Genomic DNA, 11,354 nt, shown 5'->3' on the forward strand with positions numbered 1-11,354 from the left:
GATCACAGTGTTTAGGAGCAATCAGTTCACTACCTACCAGTAGTATTTCCTTTGGTAAGTAAATAAGATGTAATTAAATAGAGAACACGGTTTGATATTTTTTCCTTGTGTAGCTTCTGTAACACTAAGTAAACAAAAGTACAGATAATGAATGTTTCCCAGTTTCTTCCAGAAGCAGCTTGGCATAACATCCTGACTAAAAAATAACACCTGATTGCTTAATAAACACAGAATTTTATAATAATAAATAAGTAATTAATAAATAAAGAAAAAGTGCTCACCAGTTGCTAAACCAATATTAATATAAATCTGAATCAGTATAGTGAGCTATTAAGTAGCTTGAATGAATGTGGTATGTAGCCCAGTTTAAAAAAACATTAGTAGAGAAAATGTTATGTTTAGTTCTAAATAAAGAAATTTAGTATCATCTTCTATGTGCAGAATTAAATCATGTAATTATTCTGATACCATAATAATTGAAGGGCATGATTTAAGTCGCTTCATCCTCATTGGTGTGCCCTTAATCGTTAATAGTTTGTCATCTGTCCACTTGTTTTAAGTGCTGGGAAAATATGTAGAAATAGAAACCTTAAGCAATCAATGCAATTACAAAATTTCTTTAAAAGAAGGTTTACGATTCTTGGTGTTATGGATTAATTTACGGTATGCCTTATAGGCAAACCCTGGCTTGCTTCCATCTGGGCCACTGTCTTTCCTGGAGGAAGCAGGGAATGGCTTAATGATTCTTGCCAGCTGCAGCCCAACACAAAGCACAGCACTGGGAAAGACGTTGCGTAAGTGTGTAGCGATGCACTGTTTTAGCTTCTGGGGGATACGCTTTTTCATAGGAGTAGTTGCTGCCCTCTACTTCAGTGCAACGGAATGGGCAGCTTTGCAACTAGTAGGAGCATTTCTCATTTCCACGCTGTCTTCTTTATTCTTTTTCTTGCTCCCAAGGAACGGAGCTTTTTTAGACTGGCTATTTTGGTCTCTGAAGGCACACAAGGAAAGAAAGGGATGAGTGATGGCTGCTTGCCTGAGGTGGGAAGGGGCCAGATGGCTGCTGTAGAGGAAGAGTGAGGAGCGAGTGCTTGGTGGTAAGGTTTGACATTCCAAATCAGAATGCAAGTTTGGACCAAACTGAAAATTATTTTAAGGAAAATAAATTTAGTTTCAGGTTGGTTGTTTCGTACATTTGCTAGCAGTGAATAACTCGTCACTTGAGTCAATTCATATAGTTATGTATAGATAAAATGTATTTTTGTTTCATTTTTGTCCTCTGTGGGATGAAAATTTCACATGTTTCTATGATCTAGCTTCAGTCAGCGCATGAAGTTTACTTCCTGTTTTACAGTTTCAGTAGGATCCCTGGGCTTCTGTATTACGGGTAACTGGGCTTCATGCTAGAAGACAGACATCTGTCAGGAAGGAACTCTTGGGACTGAACATAGATCTCTGGTACTACCAGAGCTTGAGCTGGATACATGGTTTTTAAAAACACGATATATGATGGTAATACTGTTAACTTGACACTTGTGGAAAAAGAACTATCGCAGTGACAAAAATTGCAGCTTCTCTTTTTCACAAAAAATTTGGTAAGAATTCTGCAAGGATATAACTTCTCTTTAAAACTACACCTAACTTTTTAAAATAGGAGTTACCCTGATAATTAGGCTTATTGCTACTTTAACATTTCTAGCCCGTCCAGGTGTGTTTTTTAAATATGAACATCACCAGTCAAGGTGCAGAATTTTTTTGGATGTTGCAATGAAAATAAATTTTCACTGATTTTTATTAGGATGAATTAAATAGAATGCGAAATGTAAATTCTAATGCTAAACATGCCAGCAAAAAACCTCTCTCATTTCATGGTATTAGTAGTGTTTTTCTAACATGTTACTATGGAAGTCCATAATTCTTGGTTATTCTTTTCCTCTGTCCAATACACTGCTTTCACATACTTAATATTGAGTGTATTAATTTAATATTGCCTGATGTGAGATAATTAAATTGGCAGATATTTTACTATATTTGTAATAATCTAACTCCAGTAGATTTTAATATTGTGAGCCAAATGCTATATAAAAGCATAATACTCATCTGAACAAAACCTAAAATACCTTTTTTTTTTTTTAATCAGATTCAAAGTATCATCTGACACTCTCCTCTTTTAATTTTCAATCATGGTGGCTTCAAAGGAGATGCTGTTGTGTTAGGATAGCCTAAAGAGCTTTTCATATTTGATGGGATTTTTTTAATTGATTGAATGGACTAAAAATGTAAGAGCTTGTGAGGAAAAAAAAAAAAAAGCAACCAACTGATTGAACAGATTTACCCAGAAACTCCTTGGATTATTTCAGTCTAGTGATTTTAGCTTTTCTTATTCTCTAGATGTTTTAATCTTTAGAAATTCTGTAAGTTTTCTTTGTGCTGGCCACTTCCAAGCTAATCTTAGATGCAGAGATCTTTCACAGGTCGTGCTTCTGAAGTTTTAATCCTGAAATTTGGGGTTGCAGTTCTCCAAAATTTATACAGCTTGTACCACTGGTGATCAGGTGTGTTTTTACCAGTCGTGTTTTGAAAAGGATTTTAAAAGCTGTTGGGAGGAAATGAAATGCAACTTTGCAGCTGAAAGAGGAAGTGATGAATATGTGGAGTTCATTCTTTGTTGTCTCGATGGTTCAGTAAATTAATGTGACTGATATACTAAGATGTAGATTCAAATCCAAGTTCCTCAACAAAGATAATTAAGAAGAACTAATTTTCTAGCAATGACTATCACAAACGTATCTTGGAACATGCCAAAATCTGTATACTCTACCAAAAAACAATCGAGAAGTTGCTTCGGTTGTTACCTGCAGCACTCCTTTTGTGTGCTACAATTTTGTGATATTTTATTTATTTTATGATAAAACTGGCTTATTGTTTTCTATTATGGTTTGGCTTCTTTTGGTTTCCAGTTCTTTATAAATCTTTCTTTTGTAAGTTTTTAATATGCTATTTCAGTCAGACTTTGAAGACTTCTAGAAGATACACAAACTTATGTCACAGAAGTTTGCAGTTAGTGCGTGTCGTTAGAACAATCAGTTACAGATGCATATTTTTGACGGGTAATTACATTTGGTGTTTTTTAGTACTTAAAAGCAAGGATTTCACCACTCTTAAAAATGCCTTATACCGTCGGAGGCTGTTTATTTTCTTTCTGAGGAGGGAGAGGACAATGGCACTATTTTGTCTTATGTATACTAGGGCTTCCATTAAACTACCTACACTAATTTTATTTAAAGCAGCGTGATTTTTCTTGTGTAGACAAAGCTACACAACAGATTTGGGAATGGCAGTCAGAACTTGTTTGGTCCTGTGCTATCAGATACTGAACTTTTTTGCCAGCTGTGAAGCATATTTTTAATGTCTGTTTGTGTTATTATCCAGTTCATTTTTATTATATTTGGCAAGTAAATCGAAAACAGCAATCATTGTGTATTTCATAAGGTATGTTTTTTTAATGATACTCTGAAGCCATAGGATTGCTGAAAATTACTGCATTAAGTGCTACAGACTGAGCTAGAGCTTGTTTTAGAAAATATGTGTGAATTTAATTTTAAATTCTAAGGATATTTATACATTTTTCTAGAAAGCTGGTGTTTCACGTCAGTTTTCTTGTAAGGCTGTTTGGCTATGTAAATTGGCATAGAAGACAAATACTGTGAACTTGAGGGTCCTGCTGCTGTTTCGGTAATCAGTAATTTAGCTGATTAGTCTTCCCCATAGCTGCCTCTGAAGAAGCCTTTGCTGGCTGCGGAGGCAGATTCCTGCTTCCCAGCCGTTCGCTGCAGAGAGGAACCCTGGAGACCAGCTGCTGCCCCAAGCTGGGTGGTGCTGCGCCTTGCCTTGAATGTATTTGTGAATGTTTTCAGTGTTCACATGCATGACATTTTGCAACATCTCAGCCCTGGAGGTAGTGATGTTAATCATAATTAATAATCTACTGAGCTTATAAATATTTAAATTGACTTTCCTCTTGGGTATTGAGTGAATCTGGGGCAGAGGTGGAAAACAGAACTTGTTGGTCCCAACTCTACATATGGTACTGAAAAAAATAACTAAAAACTTAGAAATTTACAGAAAGGCTAATACTTCATGTGGTCTTGATGAAGAGTTGTCATTGGCGTTGATGGGAATATGTCTAAAAAGAGGAGATGATATAGTCCTCTTTTTGTGTGGAAACTTATATACCATGATAAAAAAAAAAAAAGATAATTTTCTTTTACATGTAGCACGAGTTTGACAGACATCGGCATCTATTCCAGCAGGTTGCACTGCTATAGACGTAACATGGATCAATAAAACTATTATTTTGTTGTCATGGCTCAAAACACATCTCCAAATGAAATAAGCTACATCAGAAAAAAATTTTTTGGTGGGTAAAACTGCATCTACAATAAGGCTTTGCTAAAAACTGCTGTGCTGGGAGCACGGAAACTTTATCCTCCTATCCATTACAGTTAAGTTGGGAAAACATTTGCATGCAACCCAATCTCCAGTTGATTTTACTCAATATGGTCCTAATAAAACAACCGGTGAAGGCAGAAGGGGAGACTTTCCTTTTACTTTGGTTTCTAGGTCAATAGCCACTGATGTTAGCTTGACAATGTACAGGACTCTTTAAGCCAAAAACAAAGGTGCTGCAGATAGACATAGTTATCAAATAATCGCTAAAAATAATCAGCAGATAGACACAGTTATGAAATAATCACTAAAAATAATCAGAGAAGCTGTTATATAAACAGTTTTTCTAGATTGAAGTCTTTCTTTACTTTTCCTTTCTGCAGTTACAGCAGAATGGGTTTTATCTCAACCACCATAGTTCTGTTTTAATTTAATATTCACTAAAAGTTGGATATGATTTGCCTGTGTTACATTGGAACATGCAGGATTTTAAATATGAAAAAAATCATACATGGAAACTTATCATCTATGTCATGTATCACACTATGAAGAGGTCCAAACAAAGCTGTTCTTGGTTTCTCCTTATGTTATAGAGTTGTCAGTTCAAGTGACAGCCTGTAATTTATAGATCTCTTAATCTGTGTTCAATACATGGTGGCAAAAATTCAATGTAAAGCGCACAGTCTTAACCCTGAAGATTTGTGTGTCATTAATATACTTTCAGAAAATGCTTGTTTCTGGGAGTGATAAGGCCTTAGAATTGAATATTCTTTGCCTTTGGTAAGATAAACTAGGCTGTTCATACTGACCTCCCAGATAAAGGATTATGAAGTGACTTCTGTAAAACGAATTTAGTGCTGTTTCAAAATTCTATGAATAAAATAATGATCACAAGTCAGCTAATTCAGTGAAGAAGCATGGTACTTCTAATTGATTTTTCTACATCCAGTCTAAAAGAGAGTATCTCAATAATGGATTAAAAAGCGACACTGGATTCAGCATGCAGTACTTCATGCAGCATGTGCACTTGTCATTTCCTATACATATTAAGCAGGTTTCTGCAGTTGACAAAGTGTAGCTAGGCTTCCTCTGTACTAAATTTCAGTGTGCTAGTAGCAAGTGGCTTTTAAAGGACAAACCACCAGATACAAGTTAAGTGATGTTTGTAGGGGGGCATACCCGTTCTGGTTTCATTGTAATTGGCATGGATAAGAAAGATGATAATGCAGTGGCGTTGGCGTCTGCCTGTACATGTCAGCTGAGTATGTTCCCAAAACATACATACATAGAGCTTGAGCTCTGTTGGCAGGAGCCTCACAGTGTGTTCCTGCGTCTCTCCTGCTGATGTTGCTTTTGCCAGGTGAATTATTGCTGTTACAGAAATGCCAGTGTGTTACATTACACGTTTCTGGGGTGTAGGCATGTCCCAAATTTGTTGCCAGTGTAAAATCCAAAGCAAAGTGTCTTTAATTGCTCTTTATCCTTGTCATTCCTAGTATTTTAGGATGTGTTAGCTAATGCACTCTTCAAAAAAACCCAAAACACACACAAAACCCGAAACTAGGCTATATATAGCCTTAGATTTTTTTAATTGGGCAGTGGAACTGAGTGTGCAGAGCTCTGGCCTCTCTGGAAAACTAGATTCTGTTCTCTGTTGCGTGATCTGTCATGGTCAGTCTGTAGATGCTCTTGGAAGAATAGCAGAAATGCTTAAAACTCCAGGAAAATGTTTGATGCCAAATCCGTTGACTTCTTTTCTGCTTCATTGTGGGTTTTTTCACTCTGATGATTAGCACTTGCTTTTTTAACAGCATTTGTAGTACATTCAGCTCAACTGGTCTGGGTTTTGTGGTGTTATTTTTTAACTGACTCCGCTAAATAGACAGCTGTTCTCAAGTTGGCTGAGTTCAGGTACTGGAGTGTGACTGAACAATGCCGTAATTGAAATCTCTGATATGGGAAATTTGTTATTAAATAAAGCCAGCCCAGGAACTGATAAAAGTATAAAAATTAGTCTTAATTTGCTCGATCATCAATTGCTGTACGACTTGCTGCAGACCTTTGGTGACTAGGGATTAGACAACTCTTCAAAAGACCTGTCGGAAAACCTGAATTGTATAAAACATATATAGTCCTGAGGGCAAACAAAACCTGAGGTGATACTATGTTTATAGTGATTATTAAAAAAGTAAACTGCACACCTTTATTGCATTTTCCTCCCTTCCTCTGTTAAGTGATAAAAGTAAAGCTTTCTGTTCTGTTTTACAAGCATTAGTGCTGGCACAAGTGGGAATTTAGAGAGGTGGACAGGAGAAAAGGGACAGGGTTGTCACACCAGGAATAATTCAAAGGCCAATCTAAGCAATAATGGGTATTATATATGTTGTACAATGTGGCATTTTTCAGAAGTATAGGAGGGTTTGATACATTTGCAGGACAGTTCCTATTATTCAGTTCAGATCTCAATAGTTTACCCCTTATCAAAAGTTACCAGGTTTTCTTTTGGGCTGAAAATTGCTTGGTTGGGTTTCTTAGGCTGGTATTTAAAAATTTAAACAAAACATTCTAACCAAATTCTTTCAAACTATTTCTGAGAATTAAGCCAGCAGGAAAGAAAATCTCTTTAGTGTAATTAAAAGTATTTTGGTAATCAGGCAAACCTTTTTAATGCTATTTGCTTTTTAGAGTGGAAACCTAAATTTGACTGGAGATGACCTCCCAAGTTTCCTTGCTTATGTGTGGACCATAGTTTTCAGAAGCCTTAATTAGAATTGAACATGGGAGAAATAGAAGGTGGCAAGGGAAAACCTGGGAAACAGTGAGTAGCCAAAACGAGAGATTAGATGAGGAACTGGGTGTGGAGAAGAGCAATGATGAAACTGAAGTTGCACATGTCTAGGTGTTGAACATCTGCATGGTGAGGAGGAGGTTGTGAGAGAGAAGAGGTACAGTCCTGAAGGTGGAGGAATTGGTCTGCTGGAGAGGGGAATGAAGAAACTAATGGAGAAGGACTGAGCCTGGGAAGCAGTGGGACTAGACCACGGAATGGGAAAGTAGTGTACTGGGCTTGAGTGTGATTAGGGGAGGAATTGGTATTGGGTTACTTTGTGGCGACAAGACCATGGGAACCAGGAGCAGGATTCACAGGGGATAAGACTAGAGAAGCCTGAACAGTGGACCAGCACTTTCCCAAGAAGTTTGAAGAATGAGAAATTATTCTCTGGGTGGGCAGTAGCAGTTGTGATGCACGCCGCTGATTAGTCAAGATACTCCTGCAAAGGTCTGGCCTGGTTACAGTGCCCATCTGCCTCATGATGCGGAGTCCAGACCTTCTGCTTGTTACTTCAGAAACATGCAATGTAAAGTGATTGAACAGCAGTCTTTCCAGTTGTTAGCTGGCCAGTTATTTCCAAGAATGCCTCTTATATATGTGGTTGTGATCATAATGTAATGCACCGCGTTGAAGCTGCTTCCATTGATTCAGCTGGGGAAAGACATGTGGCGGGACCTGCTGAGATTTTCCTGAAGGATGGGAATGAGCATGGGAGCCACGTGTGGCATAGTTCATGTAACCTCTGTGTACAGCTTTGGTCGTTACCCTGTAACAAAGATTTGTGCCTAGGCTTTTCTCCTAGACTACCTGCTTTAGCTTGCTCTCTAACAGATAGCGGGATGTAAACTGTCACAGTATGCCTCACCAGGGAGGTAGGATGTTACAGCAAAACTGGCAGTGTGACAGCATAGGCAGTGCAGGAGGCAGAGTCATGGGACAGGGGCTTTTCCTGTGTGGGTATGGTCGGTCTCTTTTCAGGTGTGCTCTCTCTGGAGCAAAGCGCTTAAGTCTCCCGAGGGGATCCAAGTTTTGTTTTCCCCAAAATGTCTATTAGAAACAGCCTGTGAATTGCATCCTGATGGAGCTCTACAGAATTTGTAGACTAGAGGCTGTGATGCTTTCCCTGAAGTGAACCAAACTGGAAAGCATATGCTACGACATATCTGGAGATTTTATCTTCATGTGATTATGAGACTTTATCATAATGTTATCAGAAACCTTGTTTCTGATATTTCTAAAATGTCTAGGATATTATTTATTTATTTTAAGGTTGGCTCTCTACTGAATGGATTAATGAAGAGTTGGAATACCATCAATAATAGGGAATAACCTGGATACTGCTACATATTCTGAATGTGAGCTGGCTCCTGCAGCAGTCCACTCAAATATGGATGTGGTCAATAGCTCTCTGATTGTTGACAGCTAAGTAGTTTTGTGTATTTGTATATCGCTACTTCTGAGTTGGTATGGACTCTCAGAGCAGAACTTGAAATACTTTGGATGGTACTGTCATTGCGGCAGACTTTATCCACCTACAGGTAAATGAGAGAACACACAAACCTCTTTATATTACTTCTAGAGCTGATTGATGCTGGCATTATTTTTGAAAAATGTACAGCTTGCTCCTATGTGACTTGAGTTGTGTGATTACACACTCTCCTTTAAAGTAAGTTTTCTAACATTCTCATAGCATCACATATCCTGTAAAGTAATCTTAGGTTTAGGAGCTGAATGCTGCTATGCAGTTTGTATTTTTTTCTCTTTATCCAAAAAATCTCGTGAAGGCCCTTCTTGAGGCTTTAATTATTGCCAATTATGAAGAGTGCATGACTCACAAGGGAATTACTTAATCTTCTGTTTATGAGATTACTTGTGACTTGTGAAATTTTAAACTTGCTTTACCTATCCTTTTTCTTTCTCCTTTCATGGCCGTGTTGCCTTATTAAAGAAAGGAAAGGGCACTGTTTATGTACCTGGGTACTGCTTGTTAAATAAAATAGATGGCCTGTGATGTCATTGTGCTATTTGACTGCATGGCAACATTTCAGTCTAAGAAATGTTTGAGTGAAAGCAATGTTTTGTATTAAGCTTTTCAGTATGTTGTAAAAAATGCATCTTTTTATTTCAAAACACTTAGCTTAAACTGTTGTGTTTTATTGCAGTAATAAAACCTCAGAACAATTTGAGTAAAACATAAATGGTTTATTAGCTTTAAGCTAGTAAAAACGTTGTTCTTTGCCTAAGCTGTTGCTGTAGCTGACAACCACCAGTAGTTACAAGATGATTAATCTGAGGCGTACTTAGCAATATTCTCTACTCTTGGAAGGACCATGGTTTTAATGGCCTCCCACATTTTGTGATAGTCTGAGCAAGATACAGAACTTAGATGTGTCTCAGACATTGTATAGTCTTGGTAAATAACTTAGTTCCAACTCTGTCTTCTCATCTCCAAATCATCATTTTCAACCATCTCAGCAGTTGTATGAGTACCACTCATAGTTTCTGAAGTGCTTTGACATGCTTAGACTACAAGTGATAGTAGTTTTGTTCTTTCCTCTTATGGTTCATTACTTTCCAAAATGGAGCTATGCTTATTAATAGGATAATTTTTGTCCAAAAGCACTGTGCCTCATTTCTTTGAGTAACATCAGTTTCTTCACAGATCTTCCAGATCTTTTGGACTGAAGGCCTACGATGATAACTGCTGTGTTCTGGGTCTTGCTTTTGGGTAGTTATGATAGAGCAGGCTCTGGTAGCTGAGTGAGTGTTCCCACTCTGCCTCTGTCCTTTGATTACTGACTTCTTGGGACTGTTTTCAATGTAACACCCAGATTTTCAGAGATGCCTGCTTGTGGCAGAATGGGATGAACTGGGGACACCCGCAGTGCTATAGATGTGGTCTTGCATAATGCTTGTTGCAGAAAAATTCTGTGTCCATTCCACCCAACAGCTTTACAAAATAACATCTGTGCATGCAATCACCTGCTCTAATTTGCTTCTGCTGTTGCAATTGGTTACAAGACACAAAGTCATAATACAGACTCTGTGCAAAATAGAAATAATAGAGCCTTCTGTACTGAATGAAAGAGCTATGAGTTTGGTCTTTCAAACTGTGCCTCTCTTTAATGTGTTCATGCTGATTTAGATGACACAGTATAGTAAGTGATATCTATTAAAGTTGGCTGTCATGTCTCTCTCTCTTCACTTTTCTATGGTTTTTCCAAACCTCAGCTGTTTAATGCTAATTTTTACTTACTAGATATGTAGCTCAGGCTGAATTTTTTAGGAAAGAGTTCAGTTATTTCCAAAAATGAGGCTAGGAAAAACACATTATTTTGCCCATGTAGGCATCTTCCTCTCCCCAACCCACATTCCTGTGCTTAGTGTATGGTCTTGAAAGACGGTGGTGACATGATGGCTAGGAGTTTTTGTGTTAAGGACATAGCTTCTGCTTTCCGTGTTTAAAATCTCTTTTAATTTAGCCTTTCCTTGGGGGATAGAGGATAGGTCACAATTCCACACATGTTCAGTGAAGGCTGTTTATTTTTCACACTCAGTTATTCTGAAGGTTCGATTCCATGTTGAGCCGGAAGATGGTTCAAGAAACTGCATTTTGGGAGTACTGAAAAGAGTAGCTAGGTCTGAGGAGGCACTTGAACTGCAAGAAGCTCTCTGAGCTGTCACGTAACAGCATTCATGGCTCCTGTGGAAGAAGAATCAAATGTCAAGTGAACAAGAACTGGTGGAAGTCGAGGAGCCTGCTGTTGGTAGGGAGGTGTCCTGGTTCCGGCTGGGACAGAGTTAACTTTCTTCCCAGTAGCTTGGGGGTGTGCTGTGTTTTGGGTTTGGTATGAGATGTTTGGGTTTGGTATGAGAGGGGCGTTGATGGCCCATTTATGCTTTGGTTGTTGCTGGGTGATGTTTGCACCGGGGAGTTTTGGTTTCTCTTTTCAGCCTCCCATGCCCTGCCATGTGCAGGGGAAGCTGTCGGGGGGAGCCTAGCTGGGGTGGTTGACCCAGCTGGCCAATGGGGTATTCTATACCATGTGACATCTGCTCAGTATAAAAACCG

Source organism: Fulmarus glacialis, unplaced genomic scaffold, assembly GCF_000690835.1.
Source record: "Fulmarus glacialis isolate BGI_N327 unplaced genomic scaffold, ASM69083v1 scaffold24928, whole genome shotgun sequence".
In the NCBI taxonomy this organism is placed as follows: domain Eukaryota; kingdom Metazoa; phylum Chordata; class Aves; order Procellariiformes; family Procellariidae; genus Fulmarus; species Fulmarus glacialis.